The sequence below is a fragment of the Stenella coeruleoalba genome (genome assembly GCF_951394435.1).
Source record: "Stenella coeruleoalba genome assembly, chromosome: 6".
NCBI lineage: Eukaryota > Metazoa > Chordata > Mammalia > Artiodactyla > Delphinidae > Stenella > Stenella coeruleoalba.
In genome coordinates, this window is record NC_137151.1 from 17,549,360 (window position 1) to 17,564,682 (window position 15,323).

Sequence of the window (15,323 nt, forward strand, 5' to 3'; positions counted from 1 at the left end):
GTTTTGCCCTTAGAACATATGGCCATTTGCCAAGTCAGCACCACACAGCCAGCCCTTATTAACATACTGTGTGGATACATCAAGGGTCTTCCCACTAAGACTGGAGGGCCCTTCTTAAGGAGCTCGTGTGTCAGGTCCAAATTGCAGCATAATCATCAAATTAGGGGTGTCTTGGGTAATCATTTGACTTTATAAAGCTGGACGTTTACTCAAGTCATAGCTAAGCTTATGAAATACTTTGCTGACTGCCAGGCACTCTTCAGATGGCTCCCAGCTCATTGACTACCTGCAACAACCCTACAAGCGAGGGCCCCAAGATCATCCCCATTTTGCAGATGGGGATCCTAAGGGCCAGAGAGATTTAGTAACTCGTCCAAAGTCACACTTCTAGAAAGTTGAGCACCTGTGATTTGCACCAAGTATTCTGGTCCCATGCTGTCCAATCTGTAGTACTATAGAGCAAAGCAGCCGGCCAAGGTAACCACAAAATGCTTTTGTTTTTTGCAGGGGGGAAGACTACTTTGAAAATAGCGTTTGGTGTGTGTGTGTGTGTGAGAGAGAGAGAGAGAGAGAGAGGCCGTTTTGTATCAATGAACTATTTTTCTTTTGGGACATACAACATCATACTAGAGCTGAACCTCAAAGTGATGCCTTTAGCCCATGTGCCGCCCTGTGTGTCTGAGGGATACAACACATTCCACCAGTAGCCAGGGCTCCCTCCCCTCTGACTCCCTGCAGGCGTGTGTGTTTGCAAGCATTGCTTCCATCTGGGCCCGCATCCTCTCCCTTGAGAATTGCTACTTGACGTGCCTAAAACTCTCAAGTGGGAGGTAAAGAAATACTTTAGATTTATATGAAACATGCATTTTTATGTCATTTCTATAATTGCATGTTTGTAAGGATTGCTTTTGTAACTCTGTTAGAAAAACCTGGAAGGTAGCTGGTCTGGTAAGATAAATCTCACGGACAGAGGATGTGTAGGGGGACCAAGGAGCACTGTTTAATTTCTAAGGAACATGCTACAGAGTTCCCAGAGTCTCTACATTTTCTAACCATTGCCCATTTTAGAAAATTAAGTTTCACTGTCTTTTTATTCTTAACTATTAAAAGCCACTGAACTGTCAGTTGTCAGTTCAACTTCGGTAAACTTTTTTCCTTTAAATAAATTTTAAAAATTAAAAAATATGTACTGAATACATCTTTTACTGTAAAAACGTTCAGACAGATAAGAAAATGCTCCTTGACCGCTCTCCTTCCAATGCTACCTCCTCCTCCTCAGAGGTGAGCACTCTTATCAATTTGGGATGCCTCCTTCCAGGCCTATTTCTATGCATTTACAGATGTGTCCATGGAGAAGAGGTCTGTGCATATATCCTAATAGCATAATATAACATCCTATATGCTGTATATATGTATATCCTATTTGCATTTTCACTTAGTGACATGGCTGGGGATATATTTTTAAGTCTAACTTTGTAGGACTAAGAGTCAGTGATGAGGTAAGTTAGTTAGATAAATAACACAAGATGGGTGCCCCAATTTTGTGACTGCTGCCCAGGGGACATCTCCAGATCACCTGGCTCTGATGGCCAGTGGGGCCTACGCTTGTAGTGCTGCAGGACTGCATATATTTGCATCTTTAAAAGTTGCTGCCAGAGGGTCTGCCTTCCAATCAGCCTGAATCTAGGTGCTGAGATCCTCTTCTTTGGGACACTAACTGATCTCAGCACACACTCAACTACTGGAACCTATTAGAAATAAAATAGGCTGCTTAGACAATTGGGAAGGTTGAAGAGATAACCAAAAGCTGGGGTATGGTTGAATGACAAGGTACATCTACACTAGGCCAGCCCTTCAAGACGGGGAGAGGTGGCTGTTTCATCTATATTCACAGAAACCAAAAGAAGTCATCAAAAGGGAGAAAAAGATGCATATGGTCCAAATAAATAAGATAAAACTTGAGAAGAAAATTTTAATGAAACATAAGTAATTTACAAGAAAAAGAATTCAAAGTAGTAGTCTTAAACATGTTCACTGAACGTGGGAGAAGAATGGACGAACACAGTGAGAACTTCAACAAAGAGAGAGAAAATATAAGAAAGAACCAAACAAGTCACAGAGCTAAAGTGTACAATTATTGAACTAGAAATGCACGAGAGGGGTTCAAGAGCAGACTAGATGAAGCAGAAGAAAGGATCAATGAACTCAAAGACAGTGCAGAGGAACTGACCCAATCAAAGAGCAGAGAAAACAAAAAGGAATGGGGGGGGAAAAAAAAGGGAAGATAGCTTAAGGGACTCATGAAACAACATCAAGTGCATTAATAGTCACATTATAGGAGTCACAGGGGGAGAAGAACAAAAGGGGTAGAAAACTTATTTGACGAAATAATGGCTGAAAACCTCCCTAAGCTGGGGAAGGAAACAGACATCCAGTTTCAGGAAGCCCAGAGAGTTCCAAACAAGGGGAACCAAGAGAAACATACATCAAGACACATAATAATTAAAATGTGAAACTATAAGACAAGGAGAGAGTATTAATGGTAATAGAGGAGCAACCTGTTACTTCAAAGGGAACCCCCATAAAATGAGCAGATTTTTCATGAAAAACTCTGCAGGCCAGAAGGGAGTTGCACAATATACAGGCATACCTCATCTTACCGCTTTTTGTTTTATTGTCCTTCACGGATACTATGTTTATTACACACTGAAGGTTTGTGGCACTGAGTTTAGAAAGTCTATCAGCACCATTTTTCCAAGAGCATTTGCCCACTTCATGTCTCTGGGTCATGTTTTGGTAATTCTCACAATATTTCAAACTTTTTCATTACTCTATTTCTCATGGTGATGTGTGATCAGTGATAAGTGATGCTACGATTCTAATTGCTTTTGCTTTGTATTTTTTACTTAAGATATGTACATTTTCAAAAGACATAAATGCTATCTGCACACAATAAATTACAGTATAAACGTAACTTTTATATGCATGGGGAAATGAAGAAACTTGTATGACTTGCTTTGTTGCAATATTTCCTTTATTGTGGTTGTCTGGAACCAAACCCCAGTATCTCTGAGGTATGCCTGTATTCAAAGTGCTGAAAGAAAAAAAAAAAACCTTCCAAACAAGAATATTCTATCCAGCAAAGTTATAATTCAGAATTAAAGGAGATACAAAGTTTTCCAGACAAGCCAAAGCTAAAGGAGTTCATCACCACTAAACCGACCTTATAAGAAATGTTAAAGTGGCTCATTTAAGTTGAAAAAAGGTGTTAATTAGTAACAAAACATATAAAAGTATAAATCTCACTAATAAAGGTAAATATATAGTAAGTGTAGTGGATTAATCACCTATAAAGCTTGTATGAAGGTTAAAAGACAAAAGCAGTAAAAACAACTAACTACCATAATTAGTTAAGGGATACACAAGATGAAAGTAGAATAGGAGTGGACACAAGATAGCAGAGAAGAAGGACATGAGCTCACCTCTTCTTACGAAAACACCGAAATCACAACTAACTGCTGAACCACCATTGACAGAAAAATGCTGGAACCTACCAACAGATATCCTATGCCCAAAGACAAAGAAGAAGGCCACAACGAGATGGTAGGAGGAGCACAACTGCAATAAAAGCAAATCCCACGCCCGCCGGGTGGGGGACCCACAAACTAGGAAATAATTATATCGCAAAAGTTCTCCCACAGGAGTGAAAGTTCTGACCCCAAGTCATGCTTCCCAGCCTGGCGGTCTGGCAATGGAATGAGGATCCCCCAGAGAATCTGGCTTTGAAGGCCAGTGGGATCTTATTGCACGAATTCCACAGTACTAGGGGAAACAGAAACTCCACGCTCAGAGGGCACACACAAGGTCTCGTGCACACGACTGCCCAGGATAAAAAGCAGTGACCTCATAACATCCTGGGCCAGAGCAACCTGTGGTATTGGAGAGTCTCCAGCAGAGGTAGGGGGCAGCTGTGGCTCACTGTGGGGATAAAGACCCTGGGAGCGGTAGTTCTGGGGAGTACTCAGTGTCACGAGACCTCCCGGAGGCCGCCATTTTCTCACGAAGACCTGGTCCCACCCAACAGCCTGTAGGGTCCAGTGCTCGGACACCTCAGGCCAAACAACCAACAGGGCAGGAACACAGCCCCACTCATCAGCAGGCAGGATGCTTAAAGTCTTCCTGAACACATAGTTGCCCGCTAAACAAATCCCTTACATGGCCCTGTCCACCAGAGGCACAAGACCAGCTCCACCCACCAGTGGGCAGGAACCAGTCCCTCCCACCAGGAAGCCTACACAAGCCTGTTAGACCAGCCTCATCCACGAGGGGGCAGACAGCAGAAGCAAGAAGAACTACAACCCTGCAGCCTGTGGAATACAAACCACAATCACAGAGAGTTAGGCAAAATGAGGCAGCAGAGGAATATGTCCCAGATGAAGGAAGAAGATAAAACCCCAGAAGAACAACTAAGTGAAGTGGAGATACGGAATCTGAGAAAGAGCTCAGAGTAATGATAGTAAAGATGATCCAAGATCTCAGAAAAAGAATGGAGGCACAGATTGAGAAGATGCAAGACATGTTTAACAAATACCTAGAAGTATTAAAGAACAAATAGGAACAATACAATAACTGAAATAAAAAATAAACTAGAAGGAATAGCGGAATAATGGAGGCAGAGAATAGATAAGTGAGCTGGAAGATAGAATGGTAGAAATCACTTGCTGTGAAACAGAGTAAAGAAAAAGAATGAAAAAAAAAATTAGGACAGTCTAAGACACCACTGGTACAACGTTAAATGCACCAACATTCGCATTATAGGTTTCCAAGAAGGAGAACAGAGAGAGAAAGGACCTGAGAAAATAGAGAAGAGATAATAGCTGAAAACTTCCCTAACACTGGAGAGGAAACAGTTACCCAAGTCCAGGAAGTGCAGAGAGTCCCAGGCAGGATAAACCCAAGGAGGAACACATCGAGACAGACAGTAATCAAATTGGCAAAAATTAAAGACAAAGAAAAAATATTAAAAGCAAGAAGGGAAAAGCAACAAATAACGTCCAAGGGAATACTCTTAAGGTTATCAGCTGATTTTTCAGCAGAAACTCTGTAGGCCAGAAGGGAATGGCATGATATATTTAAACTGGTGAAAGGGAAGAACCTACAACCAAGAATATTCTACCCAACAAGGCATAGAAATTGAAAGCTTTACAGAAAAGCAAAAGCTAAGAGAATTCAGCACCGCCACACTGGCTTTGCAACAAATGCTAAAGGAACTTCTCTAGGTGGAAAATAAAAAGGCCACGACTAGAAGTAAGAAAATTATGAATGGAAAAGCTCATCAGTAAAGGCAAACATACAGTAAAGTTAGGAAATCCACACACAATTATGATATCAAAACCAGCAGTCATGAGAAAAGGAGAGTACAGATGCAGGATATTGGAAACGCATTTGAAATTAAAAGACCAGCAATTTAAAACAATCTTGTATATATATAGCTATATCAAAACCTCATGGTAACCACAAATCAATAATCTACAATAGATACACAAACAAAAAAGCAAAAGAGGGCTTCCCTGGTGGTGCAGTGGTTGAGAGTCCGCCTGCCGATGCAGGGGACACAGGTTTGTGCCCCGGTCCGGGAAGATCCCACATGCCACGGAGCGGCTGGACCCGTGAGCCATGGCCGCTGAGCCTGCACGTCTGAAGCCTGTGCTCCGCAACGGGAGAGGCCACAGCAGTGAGAGGCCCACGTACCGCAAAAAAAAAAAAAAAAAAAAAAAGGCAAAAGAAATCCAAAAACAATGCTAAAGACAGTCATCAAATCACAAGGAAATAGAACAAAAGAGGAAAAGAAAAAAGCCCTACAAAACAAATCAAAACCAATTAACAAAATGGCCATAAAAACATACATATCAATAATTATCTTAAATGTAAATGGATTAAAGGCTCCAACCAAAAGACACAGACTGGCTGAATAGATACAAAAACAAGACCCGTATATATGCTGTCTACAAGAGACTCACTTCAGATCTAGGGACACATAAAGACTGAAAGTGGGGGGATGGAAAAAGTCACTCCATGCAAATGGAAATCAAAGGAAAGCTGGAGTAGCAATACTTCTATCAGACAAAATAGAATTTAAAGAATGTTGTAAGAGACAAAGAAAGATACTACTTAATGATCAAGGGATCAATCTAAGAAGAATATATAACAATTGTAAATATATATGAACCCAACATAGGAGCATCTCAATATATAAGGCAAATACAGCCATAAGAGAAGAAATCAACAGTAATGCAATAATAGTGGGGGACTTTCACACCCCACTTATACCCATGGACAAATCATCCAGACAGAAAATCAAAAAGGAAATACAGGGAAGAGAGGGGGAAGATGGCAGAAGAGTAAGACGTGGAGATCACCTTCCTCCCCACAGATACATCAGAAATACATCTACACGTGGAACAACTGCTACAGAACACCTACTGAACGCTGGTAGAAGACCTCAGACCTCCCAAAAGGCAAGAAACTCCCCACGTACATGGGCAGGGGAAAAGAAAAAAGAATAAACAGAGACAAAAGAATAGGGACGGGACCTGCACCAGTGTGAGGGAGCTGTGAAGGAGGAAAGGTTTCCACACACTAGGAAGCCCCTTCGCGGGCGGAGACTGCAGGTGGCGGAGGGGGGAAGCTTTGGAGCTGTGGAGGACAGCACAGCAACAGGGGTGCGGAGGGCAAAGTGGGGAGATTCCTGCACAGAGGATCGGTGCCGACCGGCACTCACCAGCCCGAGAGGCTTGTCTGCTCACCCACCGGGGCGGGTGGGGACTGGGAGCTGAGGCTCGGCCTTCGGAGGTCAGATCCCAGGGAGAGGACTGGGGTTGGCGGCGTGAACACAGCCTGAAGGGGCTAGTGCACCACGGCTAGCAGGGAGGGAGTCTGGGGAAAAGTCTGGAGCTACCGAAGAGGCAAGAGACTTTTTCTTCCCTCTTTGTTTCCTGGTGCGCGAGGAGAGGGGATTAACAGCGCTGCTTAAAGGAGCTCCAGAGATGGGCATGAGCCACGGCTAAAAGCGCAGACCCCAGAGACGGGCATAAGATGCTAAGGCTGCTGCTGCTGCCACCAAGAAGCCTGTGTGCGAGCACAGGTCACTATCCACACCTCCCTTCTGGGGAGTCTGTGCAGCCCGTCACTGCCAGGGTCCTGGGACCCAGGGACAACTTCCCCGGGAGAAGGCACACCGTGCCTCAGGCTGGTGCAACGTTCTGCTGGCCTCTGCTGCTGTAGGCTCGCCCCACACTCCGTGCCCCTCCCTCCCCCCAGTCTGAGTGAGCCAGAGCCTCTGAATCAGCTGCTCCTTTAACCCCATCCTGTCTGAGTGAAGAACAGCTGCCCTCCGGCGACCTACATGCAGAGGCGGGGCCAAATCCAAAGCTGAGCCCTGGGAGCTGTGAGAACAAAGAAGAGAAAGGGAAATCTCTCCCAGCAGCCTCAGGAGCAGCGGATTAAATCTCCACAATCAACTTGATATACCCACATCTGGGGAACACCTGAATAGACAACGAATCATCCCAAATTGAGGAGGTGGACTTTGAGAGCAAGACTGATTATTTTTTTCCCTTTTTCCTCTTTTTGTGAGTGTGTATGTATATGCTTCTGTGTGAGATTTTGTCTGTATAGCTTTGCTTTCACCATTTGTCCTAGGGTTCTGTCCGTCTGGTTTTTTTTTTACTTAAAAAAATATTTTATCTTACTTTATTTTATTTTTTGTTATCCTCTTTCTTTCTTTCTTTCTTGCTATTATTTCTCCCTTTTATTCTGAGCCGTGTGGATGAAAGGCTTTTGGTGCTGTAGCCAGGAGTCAGTGCTGTGCCTCTGGGGTGGGAGAGCCAACTTCAGGACACTGGTCAACAAGAGACCTCCCAGCTCCACATAATATCAAATGGCGAAAATCTCCCAGAGATCTCCATCTCAACACCAACACCCAGATTCACTCAACGACCAGCAAGCTACAGTGCTGGACACCCTATGCCAAAAAACTAGCAAGACAGGAACACAACCCCACCCATTAGCAGAGACACTGCCTAAAATCATAATAAGCCCACAGACACCCCAAAATACACCACCACACGTGGACCTGCCCACCAGAAAAACAAGATCCAGCCTCATCCACCAGAACACAGGCACTAGTCCCCTCCACCAGGAAGCCTACACAACCCACTGAACCAACTTTAGCCACTGGGGACAGACACCAAAAACAATGGGAACTACGAACCTGCAGCCTGAAAAAAGGAGACCTCAAATACAGTAAGATAAGCAAAATGAGAAGACAGAAAAACACACAGCAGATGAAGGAGCAAGATAAAAACCCACCAGACCAAACAAATGAAGAGAAAATAGGCAGTCTACGTGAAAAAGAATTCAGAATAATGACAGTAAAGATGATCCAAAATCTTGGAAATAGAATAGAAAAAATGCAAGAAACATTTAACAAGGACCTAGAAGAACAAAAAAGGAAATAAGCAATGATGAACAACACAATAAATGAAATTAAAAATCCTCTAGAAGGGATCAATAGCAGAATAACTGAGGCAGAAGAATGGATAAGTGACCTGGACGATAAAATAGTGGGAATAAATACTGCAGAGCAGAATAAAGAAAAAAGAATGAAAAAGAACTGAGGACAGTCTCAGAGACCTCTGGGACATCATTAAATGCACCAACATTCGAATTATAGGGGTCCCAGAAGAAGAAGAGAAAAAGAAAGGGACTGAGAAAATATTTGAAGAGATTATAGTTAAAAACTTCCCTAATACGGGAAAGGAAATAGTTAATCAAGTCCAGGAAGCACAGAGAGTCCCATACAGGATAAATCCAAGGAGAAACACGCCAAGACACATATAAATCAAACCGTCAAAAATTAAATACAAAAAAAAATATTAAAAGCAGCAAGGGAAAAACAACAAATAACACACAAGGGAATCCCCATAAGGTTAACAGCTGATATTTCAGCAGAAACTCTGCAAGCCAGAAGGGACTGGCAGAACATATTTAAAGTGATGAAGGAGAAAAACCTACAACCAAGATAACCCAGCAAGGATCTCATTCAGATTTGATGGAGAAATTAAAACCTTTACAGACAAGCAAAAGCTGAGTGTTCAGCACCACCAAACCAGCTTTACAACAAATGCTAAAGGAATTTCTCTAGGCAAGAAACACAAGAGGAGGAAAAGACCTACAAAAGCAAACCCAAAACAATTAAGAAAATGGGAACAGGAACATACATATCGATAATTACCTTAAATGTACATGGATTAAATGCTCCCACCAAAAGACACAGACTGGCTGAATGGATACAAAAACAAGACCCATATATATGCTGTCTACAAGAGACCCACTTCAGACCTAGGGACACATACAGACTGAAAGTGAGGGGGTTGAAAAAGATATTCCATGCAAATGGAAATGAAAAGAAAGCTGGAGTAGCAATTCTCATATCAGACAAAACAGACTTTAAAATAAAGACTATTACAAGAGACAAAGAAGGACACTACATAATGATCAAGGGATCGACCCAAGAAGAAGATATAACAATTATAAATATTTATGCACCCAAAATAGGAGCACTTCAATACATAAGGCAAATACGAACAGCCATAAAAGGGGAAATCGACAGTAACACATTCATAGTAGGGGAGTTGAACACCCCACTTTCACCAATGGACAGATCATCCAAAATGAAAATAAATAAGGAAACACAAGCTTTAAATGATACATTAAACAAGATGGACTTAATTGATATTTACAGGACATTCCATCCAAAAACAACAGAATACACATTTTTCTCAAGTGCTCATGGAACATTCTCTAGGATAGATCATATCTTGGGTCACAAATCAAGCCTTGGTAAATTTAAGAAAATTGAAATTGTATCAAGTATATTTTACGATCACAACGCTATGAGACTAGATATCAATTACAGGAAAAGATCTGTAAAAGATACAAAAACATGGAGACTAAACAATACACTACTTAATAACGAAGTGATCACTGAAGAAGTCAAAGAGGAAATCAAAAAATACCTAGAAACCAATGACAATGTTGACACGATGACACAAAACTTATGGGATGCAGCAAAAGCAGTTCTAAGAGGGAAGTTTATAGCAATACAATCCTACCTTAAGAAACAGGAAATATCTTGAATAAACAACCTAACCTTGCACCTTAAGCAATTAGAGAAAGAAGAACAAAAAAACCCCAAAGTTAGCAGAAGGAAAGAAATCATAAAGATCAGATCAGAAATAAATGAAAAAGAAATGAAGGAAATGATAGCAAAGATCAATAAAACTAAAAGCTGGTTCTTTGAGAAGATAAACAAAATTGATAAACCATTAGCCAGACTCATCAAGAAAAAAAGGGAGAAGACTCAAATCAATAGAATTAGAAATGAAAAAGGAGAAGTTACAACTGACACTGCAGAAATACAAAAGATCATGAGAGATTACTACAAGCAACTCTATGCCAATAAAATGGACAACCTGGAAGAAATGGACAAATTCTTAGAAATGCACAACCTGCCAAGACTGAATCAGGAAGAAATAGAAAATATGAACAGACCAATCACAAGCACTGAAATTGAAACTGTGATTAAAAATCTTCCAACAAACAAATGCCCAGGAACAGATGGCTTCACAGGCGAATTCTATCAAACATTTAGAGAAGAGCTAACACCTATCCTTCTCAACCTCTTCCAAAATATAGCAGAGGGAGGAACACTCCCAAACTCATTCTACTAGACCACCATCACCCTGATACCAAAACGAGACAAGGATGTAACAAAGAAAGAAAACTACAGGCCAATATCACTGATGAACATAGATGCAAAATTCCTCAACAAAATACTAGCAAACAGAATCCAACAGCATATTAAAAGGATCATACACCATGATCAAGTGAGGTTTATTCCAGGAATGCAAGGATTCTTCAATATATGCAAATCAATCAACATGATACACCATATTAACAAATTGAAGGAGAAAAACCATATGATCATCTCAATATATGCAGAGAAAACTTTTGACAAAATTCAACACCCAGTTATGATAAAAAGCCCTGCAGAAAATAGGCATAGAGGGAACTTTCCTCAACATAATAAAGGTCATATTTGACAAACCCACAGCCAATTTCATCCTCAATGGGAAAAAACTGAAACCATTTCCACTAAGATCAGGAAGAAGACAAGGTTGCCCACTCTGACCACTCTTATTCAACATAGTTTTGGAAGTTTTAGCCACAGCAATCAGAGAAGAAAAGGAAATAAAAGGAATCCAAATCGGAAAAGAAGTAAAGCTGTCACTGTTTGCAGATGACATGATACTCTACATAGAGAAGCCCAAAGATGCTACCAGAAAACTACTAGAGCTAATCAATGAATTTGGTAAAGTAGCAGGATACAAAATTAATGCACAGAAATCTCTGGCATTCTTATACACTAATGATGAAAAATCTGAAAGTGAAATTAAGAAAACACTCCCATTTACCAATGCAACAAAAAGAATAAAATATCTAGGAATAAACCTACCTAAGGAGGCAAAAGACCTGTATGCAGAAAACTATAAGACATTGATGAAAGAAATAGAAGATGACACAAAAAGATGGAAAGATATACCATGTTCTTGGATTGGAAGAATCAACATTGTGGAAAATGACTCTACTACCCAAAGCAATCTACAAATTCAATGCAATCCCTATCAAATTACCACTGGCATTCTTCACAGAACTAGAATAAAAAATTTCACAATTGGTATGGAAACACAAAAGACCCCGAATAGCCAAAGCAATCTTGAGAACGAAAAACGGAGCTGGAGGAATCAGGCTCCCTGACTTCAGACTATACTACAAAGCTACAGTAATCAAGACAGTATGGTACTGGCACAAACACAGAAATACAGATGAATGGAACAGGATACAAAGCCCAGAGATAAACCCACGCACATATGGTCACCTTATCTTTCATAAATGAGGCAGTAATGTACAGTGGAGAAAGAACAGCCTCTTCAGCAAGTGGTGCTGTGAAAACTGGACAGGTACATGTAAAAGTGTGAGATTAGAACACTCCCTAACAACATACACACCAATAAGCTCAAAATGGATTAAAGACCTAAATGTAAGGCCAGAAACTATCAAAGTCTTACAGGAAAACACAGGCAGAACACTCTATGACATAAATCACAGCAAGATCCTTTTAGACCCACCTCCTAGAAAAATGGAAATAAAAATAAAAATAAACAAATGGGACCTAATGAAACTTCAAAGCTTTTGCACAGCAAAGGAAACCATAAACAAGACCAAAAGACAACCCTCAGAATGGGAGCAAATATTTGCAAATGAAGCAACTGACAAAGAATTAATCTCCAAAATTTATAAGCAGCTCATGCAGCTCAATAACAAAGAAACAAACAACCCAATCCAAAAATGGGCAGAAGACCTAAATAGACATTTCTCCAAAGAAGATATACAGTTTGCCAACAAACAGATGAAAGAATGCTCAACATCATTAATCATCAGAGAAATACAAATCAAAACTACAATGAGATATCATCTCACACTGGTCAGAATGGCCATCATCAAAAAATTTAGAAACAATAAATGCTGGAGAGGGTGTGGAGAAAACGGAACCGTCTTACACTGTTGGTGGGAATGTAAATTGATACAGCCACTATGGAGAACAGTATGGAGGTTCCTTAAAAAACTACAAATAGAACTACCATATGACCCAGCAATCCCACTACTGTGCATATACCCTAAGAATACCATAATTCAAAAAGAGTCATGTACCAAAGTGTTCATTGCAGCTCTATTTACAATATCCAAGAATGGAAGCAACCTAAGTGTCCATCATCGGATGAATGGATAAAGAAGATGTGGCACATATACACAATGCAATGTTACTCACCCATAAAAAGAAACGAAATTGAGTTATTTGTAGTGTGGTGGATGGACCTAGAGTCTGTCATACAGAGTGAAGTAAGTCAGAAAGAGAAAGACAAATAGTGTATGCTAACACATATATATGGAACCTAAGGGGAAAAAAAATGTCATGAAGTACCTAGGGGTAAGATGGGAATAAAGACACAGACCTATTAGAGAATGGACTTGAGGATATGGGGAGGGGCAAGGGTAAACTGTGACAAAGTGAGAGAGAGGCATGGACATATATACACTACCAAACGTAAAATAGCTAGTGGGCAGCAGCCACATAGTACAGGGAGATCAGCTCAGTACTTTGTGACCACCTAGAGGGGTGGGATAGGGAGGGTGGGAGGGAGGGAGTCGCAAGAGGGAAGAGATATGGGAACATATGTATATGTGTAACTGATTCACTTTGTTATAAAGCAGAAACTAACACACCATTGTAAAGCAATTATACTCCAATAAAGATGTAAACAAACAAAAAGAAAGGAAACACAGGTCTTAAATGACACATTAGACAAGATGGACTTTAGTGACATTTATAGAGTATTCCATCCAAAAGCAGCAGAACATGTATTCTTTTCAAGTGCACATGGAACATTCTCCCGGATTGATCACATGCTGGATTACAAAACAAACCTTGGTAAATTGAAGAAAATTGAAATATCAAGCATCTTTTCTGACCACAACACTGTGAGATTAGAAATCAACTACAAGAAAAAAAATGTAAAAAACACAATAACATGGAGGCTAAATAATATGCTACTAAACCACCAATGGATCACTGAAGAAATCAAAGATGAAATAAGAAAATAGCTAGAGACAAATGAAAACTAAAGGATGTTGATCCAAAACCTATGGGACACAGCTAAAGCAGTCCTAAAAGGGAAGTTTATAGGAATACAGTCTTACTTCGGAAAACAAGAAAAATTGAAAATAAACCACCTAAAATTACACCTAAATTAACTAGAGAAAGAACAACAAAGAAAACCCAAATTTAGCAGAAGGAAAGAAATCATAAAGATCAGAGCAGAAATAAATGAAATAGAGTCAAAGAAAATAGAAAAAAAATCAATGAAACTAAAATCTGATTCTTTAAAAAGATAAACAAAACAGATAAATCTTTAGCCACGCTCATCAAGGAAAAAGGAGGGCTCAGATCAATAAAATTAGAAGTGAAAAAGGAGAAGACAAGACAGACACCACAGAAATACAAAGGATCGTAAGAGACTACTAAAAGCAAACATATGCCAATAAAAGAAGAACCTAGAAGAAATGGACACATTCTTAGAAAGGTACAATCTCCCAAGACTGAACCAAAAAGAAATTTAAAAAGGTGAACAGACCAATCACAAGTACTGACATTGAAACTGTGATTTAAAGACTCTCCGAAAACAGAAGTTCAAGACCAGATGGCTTCACAGGCAAATTCTATCAAACATTTAGAGAAGAGTTAATACCTAGTTTTCTGAAACTCTTCCGAAAAAATTGCAGTGGAAGGAACACTCCCAAATTCATTCTATGAGGCCACCGTCACCCTGATACCAAAACCAGATAAAGATACCACAGAAAAAGAAAATTACAGGCCAGTATCACTGATGGACATAGACCCAAAAATCCTCAACAAAATACTAGCAAACTGAATCCAACAATACATGAAAAGGGCCATACACCATAGTCAAACAGGATTTAACCCAGGGATGCAAGGATATTTCAATATCTGCAAATCAATCAGTGTGGTACATTACGTCAACAAATTGAAAAATAAAAGCCATATGATCATCTCAATAGATGCAGAAAAATCTTTTAACAAAATTCAACACCCATTTATGATAAAAACTCTCCAGAAAGTGGGCATAGAGGGAACCTACCTGAACATAAAAAAGGCCATGTACGACAAACCTACAGCTAACATCATACTGAACAGTGAAAAGCTGAAAGCATTTCTTCTAAGATCCGGAACAAGACAAGGGTGTCCATTCTTGTCACTTTTATTCAACATAGTTTTGCAAGTCCTAGCCACGGCTATCAGAGAAGTAAAAGAAATAAAAGGAATCCAAACTGGAAAAGAAGAAGTAAAACTGTCATGGTTTGCAGATGATATGAAACTGTCACTGTTTCCAGATGACATGACTATACATAGAAAAACCCTAAAGATGCTACCAGAACACTACTAGAGGTCATTGGTGAAATTGGTAAAGTTGCAGGATACAAAATTAATGCACAGAAATCTGTTGCATTTCTATACACTAACAACAAAAGATCCGAAAGAAAAATTAAAGAAACAATCCCACTGAGCATCGCATCAAAAAGAAAAACTAGGAATAAACCTACCTAAGGAGGCAAAAGACCTG

At 40.1% G+C, this 15,323-nt stretch overlaps 1 protein-coding gene across 1 annotated transcript in view; it reads right to left on the minus strand.

Annotated features, from left to right (window-relative positions):
• Nucleotides 1–15,323, minus strand: part of LYPD1 (LY6/PLAUR domain containing 1) — a 61,488-nt gene that overhangs the window by 816 nt on the left and 45,349 nt on the right. The window lies entirely within an intron of this gene.